We start from the raw sequence: 11,585 nt of genomic DNA on the forward strand, positions 1-11,585 counted from the left end.
ATATTAAAGGTTAACACTTATATACATATTCCTAAAACAATAGATTTAAATGGCACAAAATGACATCATGTGGTAATAGTTACAAATATCATGGTTATGTATTACTATGAGAATTACTTACTACATATATATATGCATGCATATATAAAAATAAATGTATATATACATGAATATACATGTGGGAGTGTGTAAAAAAAAGGGAAGCAAAATTCTCAGCACCCAGTAGTTAAAAGACAGAGCTCGGCCCGTTTATTTTTAAAAAATAAATAAATAAAGGGCCAAAGCCCTCCCAGGCGGACTGCCTAGGTGAGCTTGCGGGTCGGGCAGGGGCTCCAGGCAGGCTCCGGATTTAGGTGAGCTAGTGCTTTGGGCGAGCTCTAACTCCTAATGTCCAACATGGGTGGGCTCAAATGCTAGTGGGCGAACTTAGTTGCTACTAGGGCAAGCTGGACCCGACACTCAAAGGGGGTTATTTTTCTGAAAAGCTTTGCTACTTTTTTTAACCAGATTTGCGAAAATGCCAATTTTTGCGTTTTTCTCTCTCTTTTTTCTTCTTCAGGTTTCAAGCTATTTTTCTCCGAGAAAATCAAGGAAGAATTTTTCTCCACTCCAGAATCTTTATTTTCTTATTAAATAACCATACAAATAGCTTCAAATATACCAAAATACAAGAAGATTTATTCTTCAAAAATTTATAAAACTTTTCCAAAATTCCTCCAAAACATCTAGATTTTTTTTATTTCATTCAACTACACTCAATGAATTCAACTTCAACTATTCATCAATGTTCATGTAAGTAGTGAAGAGAAATATGAAGAGAAGCATGAAGAAAATCAAGAACTCACCTATAAAGAATTTTATTTAGAAGCTTCCAAGTTTTTAACCAAGAAGAATAAAAGAGTGGATCTATTAAAGCTGAAGTATATAAAAGTATGAGAATTCCAACTTATAATATGATTAGGAACAGACTTTTATATTTAGATTTTGCTTTTTTATTTACAAACATGAATAACTTTATTATTATTCAGACTAGAAAAGATCAAATGTGCAAACTGGAGGAGGATAATCCTATAACCAACATAAACTCTTCGTCTAGCCAAAGAACATGCAAAGATGCTCTCGGAAGCTCTTTTTTCGGAAGCTCCAATCTACATCATATTTTATTCAAGATTTTTCTTTTTCATCAACTCTACATCAAAAAAAAAAACACTCTCCAAGAGTACCTACTAGTAAAGCTTTTGAATTTATAAAGAAACTCAAAAGCTGCAGGGCAATTGTTATGTGATAAAAATCACAATTACACACGTGGCATAGATGAGTCAGTAAGATTATTCTTCAATATTCCATATATTATTTTATTAATATTTTTGTCAAATAAATTCAAATAAGTTTATATTTGAATTTAGATTGTTATTATATTATAACAAATGTGAATATATTTATAATATCTACATCTCCAAATTACAAAGTCTACATCGATGCTTCACTATAAATAAAATTGAAAATCATTTATAAAGAGGGTTGGAAATCTAATTCTTAGAGAACACTCTCTCAATTTGTAATCACTTTTCTCTATAATGAAAATAGTGGGCGTAGGCTCGAGATTATAGCTGAACTACTATAAATTGCTTGTGTTCTTGATTTAAATTTCACAAATTTTCTTTTGATCTTATTTTCCATCACAAAACTTCTCTTGAAAATTTTTGCACCTCTGATTGAAAATTTCACACATCAACAAGTTGTCTCATGAAACTGAATGAAGATACATATGCTTGTTTATTTTCCTCATGCTCTAGCTTGAATGGTCAAGGAGCTCTTTAACTAGGAAAGAAAATACATGGCCATGTTATTAGGAATGAAGCTCAATTGATTGTGTTCATGGACACAACAATAATAGATTTTTATGGAAAGTTTGGTTTACTAATGTTGCTACAAATGTGTTTGAAAAATTGAAGATGAAAGTGATAACTCTAGGATATAGAGTTATTTTAATTCTTTTAAACTTATGTTTTAATCAAGAAAAGATTGGTTTAGAGTATTTTTGTGTTTTTCATTGTCTTTGTTAAAAATTAATTTTAGGAAGCTAGTACAAATTATTAAATTATGTTGGAAAAATATACTTAAAATGTCAATTTTTTTCTTGGAAAGTGGCTAGTAGAAATTGGAAATTTTTGGAGAAGATAGATGCTTAAAGTTGGAACGAGGAATTTGTTTAAGGTCATTTTGGAGGCCACATGAGAGTTTGACACTGTTAGAATTTTATATGGACTAATATAATTACAAACATAATTCCATTATCACAATCATTTTCTAGAGTGCCTACGAATAGTTAAAGACCATAATGGGATGGTTAATATTAATCTAATTGCAATTGAGGCACATGGTAGCACCCTAAAGACTATAGGCTGGCCCATTAAACCATAGTCCACCATATCTAATAATATAAGCCCAATAGGCCCAATATACCCCTTAGGGTAAGAAGGCATACGAGACATATATATAGAACATATGTGTTGTTGGGTAAAGTGTGAGGTATGTGGTTTTGGTAAGGGTTGCTTTCCATAAGTTCTCTCTTGCATTGTTTGTTCTAATATTGTTTTGTGTAGATCGTGAGATATTCAAGGATGAACATTGGAGACTCAATGTCAAGTATGTTTCATCTCTATATATTCAATTCAATGCTCTAAATAAAATGTGTTCCTGGATTGTTGTATGAGCATGCAATGTTGATTTGAATCTGATTTATGGATTTATGCTCATAATATTGTTTTATATTTAACAGACACATCATCTATTTAGCCAACTTTTATGGAATTTAAATTAGATATTTTTACATAAAATACTTAATTTTGCTAAAAAAGTTACATTTTTATGGTCAATTTTTTTTCAATTTTATAGTTTTAAGAAAAATTTTACAGTTTTGTCTTCTTTCTTTTTTCTTTTTTCTTTTTTTTGTGTGTTGTTTTCAAGTTTTTTTTTATGTTATTTTAAGGTTTTTTTGGGTTGATGTTTAGATATTAAGATATATATATATTATTTTTTTGTATTTTTTCAAGTTTATTTCGGGCTAATGTAGTGAATTGTTTTCAAAATTAATTTTAGTTGTTTTTCTTAAGATCGTATTTTTGAAAACTTGAGTACGTATTTTTAAGGAAAAAATAAAGTAAGAACCGTAAAAAACTAAAAAAAAAACCTAAAAAATATGTATTTAAAAAAAATATCATTGGGTTGATTTAATATTAATGGGCCTTTAATTCATTGAATGGTCCAAGCTTTAACAAGAGGATAAAAAGAGAAAAGGGCTCGCATGGGCTTAAGGAGGAGAAATGGGAACCCTAGTGTACATCATCTTCACCACTTTTCCCTTTTGGGGATGAATAATGATATGTGCAACAAAATTATGCACCAAAATATTACACCAACTGACGTGACACTGTTTTTTAAAATAGTGGATCCCGCTTAAAATAAATTTGATTGGTTAAATGAAACCGCCACAATGTTTTGGTGCATAATTTTGGTTCACATATCATTACTCTTTGGGGATACATGACCAGCCACAACTAGAAAAGGAAGCAATCGCCTAGTACAAGAAAAAAAAACAATTCTGGGAAGCGCCATTAACGTGAAATCAAGGAGGACAAGGAGAGAGAAGGACACTTGGGAGAATACTCCAATTTTGGCTTGCATTTCTTTCTTTTAGTATTAATTTCTTTTCATTGATTGTATTTCGAACAATGGTTGGGATTATTTTGGTTGTTTTTGAGATAATAGCTATGAACTAAATTCCCAATCGCTAGGATATATTAAGGAACCCTATTATGTGGCTTGTGGTACTTTGCTCATGATATTAAATGAAAATTGATGTTTATTCATTCCATTGTTGTCCATGCTTAAAGCTTGCTATTGATTGATCACATTTAGTCAGTAATTGAGTTAATTGTGGCTGCTGAAAAATGGTTATAATTACTAGACATAGGACTTGAATGGTGCAAGATTAACTTCTTTTGACTTTCAATTTTGTAGAGGTATAGACATATATATTTACCTTGCATAATCTTGGGGAATTGGTGCTTTAATATATGTTCTGGAAGTTAAATTGGCATAGACATGTGTCACTTTAATTAAAGAATTGAACCCATAATGATTTCAACATAAACTTGTGGAATTAATTGGAATACTTGATTAATGAACTGTCAATTTGTCATGCCATTTCTACAACATTGCTGCCAGTTTTTGCATAATAGGGGAAATTTATTATCCTAGCTTACCAATTATCATTGTTACTACTTGATACTTATTTTCATATTGCATTTGATTATTTTTACAATAATTCAGTTTCGAATGAGTTTAGTTCAATCACAAATCATTTTAAATCATAAGTTTCTTAGGCCAAATTGTTAAGTGTTAGTTTACAATTCATAACTAAAACAATCCTTTACGATACGATATTTGAGTTATCATTTTATTACTTGCTGATTGTGTACATTTGCATATTTATATGATTTTAACTACCAACAGGAAGGATTGTAACCTAAAACGATGTAACTTTTGTAGCAATTCTCACATCTTGGGCTTAAGGTAAATTTGTGGAATGTGGTTGGAAGTTGTTTAGGTTATAATGTCACCTTGACTTTGGGAATGTGCCACTTATGGAACATTATGAATGTGTTACTAATTTCTTGAGAAGAGCATAATTATTGAGGGAGGAAATTATAATTGTAAATAATTCCTTTTAACATTATGCTTCACTTCTAAGGGCTCATTTTAAGCTTGGTGAAGTAGGTATTGATGGATTGATCTCCCTGTTGCAAGGTGTGAAGATGGGTCAACTGAAAGATTGAAGGAGCTTGAAGATCTCGACAAGATTAGTCCACATGTTTGAGGCACGATTTATTAGAAAAGTTGACTAAGTCAACTACGTTATTACAAAAAATGAATGAAAAACTTAATTTTGGTTTGTCCCACATTGTTAGTGAATGAAAGTTTGCCTTTGGAAAAGTCTATAAATAAGACCTTATGGTCTTAGTTAAAAGTACACCTAATTAATATTGTTATATATATATATATCTTCCTTCGAAGACTAATATATACACTCAGTATAGTATTTCCTAATTTATCCATTAGATTTCTTAGAGTTCTCTAGTGTGATAGAGTTTGGGCATACTTAGTTCATCAGAAGTAATTCGGTGGTGCGCCAACTTACTTGTTCTCTGTTGTATCCTGGGAGACAGACGTCAGAAATGCTCTTCCACCAACGAGAGGTGGCGAGTCTTTTTTAAGGAAACTGGGTGCTACACGGCCCTCGGATATCCTTCTGTTCAGTATACACCGACGGTTAATTTTCTCAACTCGTTATATTTAATAGATAGATTGTTTATTACCATGCTTTATTATTCAAATGTTATATTAGAAACATTTATTACTACAATCTTAAAACAAATTATTTTTCTTTAATATAATATATGAATGTTGGATATATTTTATGTATTATAAGTTTTTAATATATCTATTGTCCGGTGATATTTTATATCTATGATTTATGAGATGATGTTATTGCTTACATCTTAAATTGTTCTCTATGATTTGGGTATATTATGTTAATACATTTTGTTTGCGAGAAGTTCTTCTGAACTTAAACAAAATCTCACTAGAGAAGTTTTGTCAAGGAAGCTAACTTTTAAGTAGGACCATTGTCACCCCTCCAAACTCTCCTCGGAACTGAATATTTTCAAAGAAACTAGACTGTTGCGGCAAGGGTGAGACCTTCCTAGTCTTCTTTGAAAATTATCTAGTTGATGTATTTGTCAACTAGGGTTTGAATAAATACTCAAAAGAAATATTCATCGAGAGGTTAGACCACGAATGGTTGGATTTTTACCCTTCTTGGTTTTCCTGAGAATAATCTTACGAGTATAATGCAAAATTCTATGTGAAATTTCCAAAAGGAAATTAACACTGTTTGTAGTGTGATTTCAGGCAATATGACAACTGAAACAAACCAAAGTGGTGGGAACGATGACATATCAGCTGAGACCTCAGTTCTGGTTGTTCAAGCTCATACCCAAACGGTTTCAGTCTCAGTTAATACGAGCCATCCTTTGAGATTTGGGGAATGACCTGATAAATTCAATGGACAGAATTTCAAAAGGTGGCAGCAAAAGGTGTTGTTCTATCTGACTACCATGAATCTTGCGAGATTCGTGACTGATAACGAGCAAAAGCTGAAAGAAGATGAGGATGTTGTCCAAGTCAATAATGTTATTAATGATTGGATCAAATCTAATTTTCTCTATCGTAACTATGTTATGAATGGTCTAGAAAATTCTTTGTACAAAATTTATGCTACAAAGAAAACGGCTAAAGAACGGTGGGAATTATTAGACCGAAAATGTAGAATTAATGATGTTATCACAAAAAAATTAGTGGCTGGGCGGTTCCTTGACTATAAAATGGTAGATTCCAAGATTGTGATCAGTCAAGCTCAGGAATTCCAATTAATCTTACATGAGATTTACTCTGAGGGAATGATCTTGAGTGAGACCTTCCAAGTAGCTGCTTTGATTGAAAAAGCTACCCTTGCATGGAAGGAGTTCAAGAGCTACCTTAAGCATAAGCGAAAGCAGATGACCATTGAAGAATTAATTGTTAGACTTCATATCAAAGAAGACAACAAAATTTTTTAAAAAATGAGTTCAAGACAAGATGTGGCTAAGGCCAATCTGATGGAGCAAGTTCAAAATTCCAGGGGAAAGAAGAACTATAAACCCAACGATAAAGGGTTCAAGTTCGGACCAAAAGGAGGAATCTCCAAAAAGCCGTTCAAATTCCTTGGCAAGTGCTTTCACTATAATAAGTCAGGTCACAAGTCAGTGGACTATAGACTGCCAAGGAAAAACCGTAATCATGAGACTAACATGATGGATGACATCTCAAAAGATGTTGGTGATATAACTCTATCAATGATGGTGTCTGAGGTAAATCTTGTCAATTCTAACCCTAGATAGTGGTTGATTGACACTGGTTCTACTTGACATATATGCTCAGACAAGGGTCTATTCAAATTTCTTGAACAATTGACCAATGGAGAGAAACTATTTATGGGAAACTCAACCATGTCTGAGATTGAGGGTCAGGGAAAAGTGATCCTTAAAATGACGACGGGGAAAGATCTGACTCTGAACAATGTGTAGTATCACTACAAGAAAAAATAGTATTTATAACACTTAAAAACTGTTAACCGGGACTATTGATAGCACTTCTGAAAATGCTAACAGCCCATGTTATTAAAAGTCCAGTCTTTTCTATAACAGTTTTTGAATGTTATGTTCGGTGTTATCTTAAACTATTCAATAACACATTTTTAGGTGCTATAATATTCAAATAATAACATTTAAATAGAGTTTTTGGTTATAAATTTGAAGTTTAATCTTGTACTTTTTTCATAACACTTTTCAACTGTTACATTTGATTGTTTTGATAACATTTTTAGTTTGTTATATTATATAAACCATAACGATTTTTTACGCTTATAATATGTTTTTAAATCATAACATATAGTAATAAAATTTTAAATTTTATTTTGATAAGTATACTTATATGGTTTTTTTTTAATTAAAAGATTTTGATAAAAAAAAATTCAAAATTAATCAAAAAATGTAATTCTCAATAGATTGATAAACCATAAGTATTACATTAAACAATAACTAATTCAAACCATGAATGTGTCTACTTCATGAGATCTTAGTTCTAACTTAAGTTTGAAAGCATAACATAATAAATTTTTATAATCTTGAACAATTTTTACTTCAAAAATGAAAAATAGAAACATTACAAGATACACAAAAGTAAACCATGCGTGAAACTTGCTCCATCCTTCAATTCATCATCCTTTGTGCACTTGTCTTTGTTGTGAGTCCATTTGTTTAGCTACAACAAAATTTAAATAAGTAATGCTTCAACTTAAAGTTATAGTAAACTAAAAGAGTACATAAAAAAAGTTAATTATCTAATTATAACTTTATCAGCTGGCCATGCAATTATACTACAAGCAAAATCTGCTCTATAAAAAGATAATATTAGGGCTTTCTCACCTTAAAGAAAGCAACCGTCCAACAATAGCAGACTTCTCATGCCAAAAAAATGGTGTGGGTTTAACATGCTTCTTGAGGATAGACTGCATAAACATAATACCAAAAATCAGCTTGACCCAAATTATATATTTGTGTTTGTGTGTGTGTGTATTATATACATGCGTTTATAATCAAAGCAAGAGAAACTGGGAGCATCAAATAAAGTAAGTTTTCTCATTGAAAAGTTTCCATCAACACTTTGTCTCAAATTAAAAGGTAGGTGTAAAAATCGGGTCATTTAAAAGTTAAAAGGTGCCATTGGTGCTCAAAACCAAATGTTTGTTTTCCAATCCAATCACACAATTTAATTGGAAAAGCTGAGATGCCAGGCATCATTAATGCCACACAAACAATTACTCTAGAGTCCAGACTAAAACTAACAAACAAGGTTAATAAACTGATTCATAAACACAAAAATAAATCATTGGTAATGAAAGTTACTACCACCAATTTTTTTTTTAACTAGGCTCTCCACCTAAAAAATTTGAACAAGAAACCATAGCAATTGCTATGTAGGTGCCCAGGAAAAATTTGAACAACAGATCTTGTTGGAGTAAATTACATGCCTCACCATTTGAGCTACCCCTCTTGAGTTACTACCACCAAATTAACTAGTTCAGATTAAAATATTTTCAAAGGTTTCCTTACCAAAATTTATTTTCATTAGTTCCAATGAGAATTGTTTGGAAGCACATGCTATAGAAGAAAGTTGTATATCCTTATCTAGTAAAATTTCAGAACTCTTTTCAAGTCCCGCATAGAATTATGTTGCATTAAACTTCCAAGATTTAGAATATTAACTGCTATAAAAAATACAAACCATTGTACCTTATTTGGATAATGAACTCCACTTGGTGGTCTAGGAATGTGTACATGGAAGGCTGGACACTTGTAGAACACTGACCTAAATAAACAGAAACAAAGATTTATCAAATATGATAGCAAAGATTCTCATTTGTATACGTCCAGACGTGATGAGGAAGTAACATGCAACTTACAAGACTTTATTATCAGCAATCATATCCATGCCACTAATTGGTGAATCTATTTGCGCAGGCTGCACTGGTCTATTAGAAACAAAAATGTAACCATTCATCCCACCACTGCAAGATTACGGACATACAGCAAGGTTAGCACTAAAATTGTGAAAAGCTCGCACGAAAGAACTAATTCAAAATTGCTTGTCATCTTGTAAAAATGACTTCTGATTTAGAGAAAAGATTTTTCATGTTCACAAAATATACTGGATGTCTACGTGGAAACCTCTACATTTTCACCAAATCTTGAAAATAAAAAAGAAACAACGAACAAAATACCTGGATTCTGGATCAATGTCTTGTTTGACTTGAGTACTGATCAAGTTCGGATGATCAATATTACTTCTATAGAAAGAAACTTATAGGAGAAATTCCTCAAATTTGACAATGAAAATCCAAAGATGTGAAAAAAAAAAAAGGGCATGGCATAAAGCAAAACAAGAATTATTATAACAATGCATTAAGACATGTCTGGCTAATTGATATGAACGATCAACTTCCATATGTAGACAATGAGCACATGAAAATCAAATGAAAAAGATCCCGAACTAAAAAAAAAAATTGTAAGAGCACCTACATGTAAATATACACAAAGCAATATCCTGATGTTAACACAAAATAAGTATTAGACTCTACTTACCGGTAGCAGGTAGTATTCTGCCTCCCTCAAAAGCTCGGCAAATTGAGAGTCTTTTAATGTAGGAACAACACCATCCCTTAACCAATTAAGTATGTGTCGGAAATGTTTTCCATCCCTATCAACAAATACAAATCCCTGCAAATAATAAATAAGTATAAGGACTGATGTGTTTCAAAATTAATTTGTAAGAACTAAATCTTAACCTATAACAAAGCATAAACTCTTTCATTGCTTTATCACTTCTTCTTTCTCTTATTTATCTTTAAATTTGGAAAAAAAAAAGTGAAAGAGAAAGACTAGATTATTATTAAGTATCATCAATAAAGATTGCAGAGACTATAACCAGAAGCATCAAACACAAACATAGATAGGCCCATAACAAAAGCAGAAACAAACCACATCAAAGCCTCACATTCAGTCGAAAGATCCGGCTTAAAGTCAAACTAAGACAGAAGTTTATTCCGTCCCATAGATTTTCGAAGAAGCTTTCCTTATGTTGAAAATTCCTGTCATTTCTTTCCAGCCAAACCGCGCAATAACCATATCTTCACACCACAATTCCAAAATTTATTCTGCTTTTTATTGTATGCAATACTAAAATAATTCTAGAACCATAAAATCATATAATATTTTCTTGGAATAAACCATTCCATTCAAAATTCGGACAGAAACTTTAACCTCTTTAATATAGACTAAAATTTTAAATTATCAACTTATGGGACACAGTCTATGTAGATATATGCATCTACACGCATAGCACAGACAGATGTATGAACATTTACAGATGATATAAAAGTACACATTTCTGTATGTATATGCTAATAGATAATCCCTCTCTAGCGCACACACAGTCATATATCTACAAATATAAAATGAAATCTGAAGGAATAATATGTAAACTAAATACCATTTCAGGATCCTGACACACAGTATGCCAACCACTGAACATTGTAGCAAGCATTGAATAAGGCTCTCGTTGAGTCAAAGTATCAACAGTAGTGTAAAATTTCTTCCCCCCTGCAACCAATAATAAATTACATTCAGTCTACCATGCATAGATATGCACTCAATATATTAAGATCTATCTTTCAAATATATATATATTAATTTTTTTTCTTTTTAAATAAAAGGTCAATTTGCATTCTATTTCAAGTAATAAATTGCAAACGACATTTTTATTTTGTTTTATCCATTTATGTGCAGAAAGAAAAGTTTTCTGTATAATTCAGTGCTTCCAAACATAGTAATATGACTGGCTTACTACTAATTAAGTATCTGAAACAAGTCAGAAGGCAAAAATAATAAATCCTATCTCTGGTATTGATTCATGAGCCAAACAGAAACCAATTTCCACATATCTACAAATTTTAACCGGAGTAAATAATAGGACTTTCCAAAATAAAAGTCACACAATTAAATATCATACACAAGTTTTACATCCACTTACTCAAGAATTATGTGGAGGTGACTCTTAGTCTTTAAGGATCCAAGATATTTCACAATATTTTTGTGGTTCAAATTCTGCAAAAGAGAATAAGGTTTATCAGTCTCTGACCATTCACCTTCTTCCAAGGATGCTAGTTGTAGGATTCAACTCAAGTGAAAGAACATAACAATGAAGTGATAGCTATCCATGGTGTTTAACTAAAATGGAAGTCCTCAGTATATATCTCAAAAGTTTCATTGCTAAGCTGCAGGTTTTGGCATGCATCAACCAATCTTTCTTATTTGTGAGTTCAAAACTGCATAATTAATACACGCTACTTGAGTCATACAAGC

General features: G+C 31.5%; 1 long non-coding RNA gene across 1 annotated transcript; it reads right to left on the minus strand.

Moving 5' to 3' along the window:
• Positions 1–8,117: 8,117 nt before the first annotated feature.
• Positions 8,118–11,323, minus strand: LOC133816208 (uncharacterized). The gene is made up of 6 exons (XR_009885076.1): positions 11,254–11,323; positions 10,714–10,823; positions 9,446–9,941; positions 9,128–9,232; positions 8,958–9,033; positions 8,118–8,173 (listed from the first exon to the last, which is right to left on the minus strand). It is a non-coding gene; the product is annotated as an uncharacterized LOC133816208 (long non-coding RNA).
• Positions 11,324–11,585: the final 262 nt, after the last annotated feature.

This window comes from Humulus lupulus, chromosome 2, assembly GCF_963169125.1.
Source record: "Humulus lupulus chromosome 2, drHumLupu1.1, whole genome shotgun sequence".
In the NCBI taxonomy this organism is placed as follows: domain Eukaryota; kingdom Viridiplantae; phylum Streptophyta; class Magnoliopsida; order Rosales; family Cannabaceae; genus Humulus; species Humulus lupulus.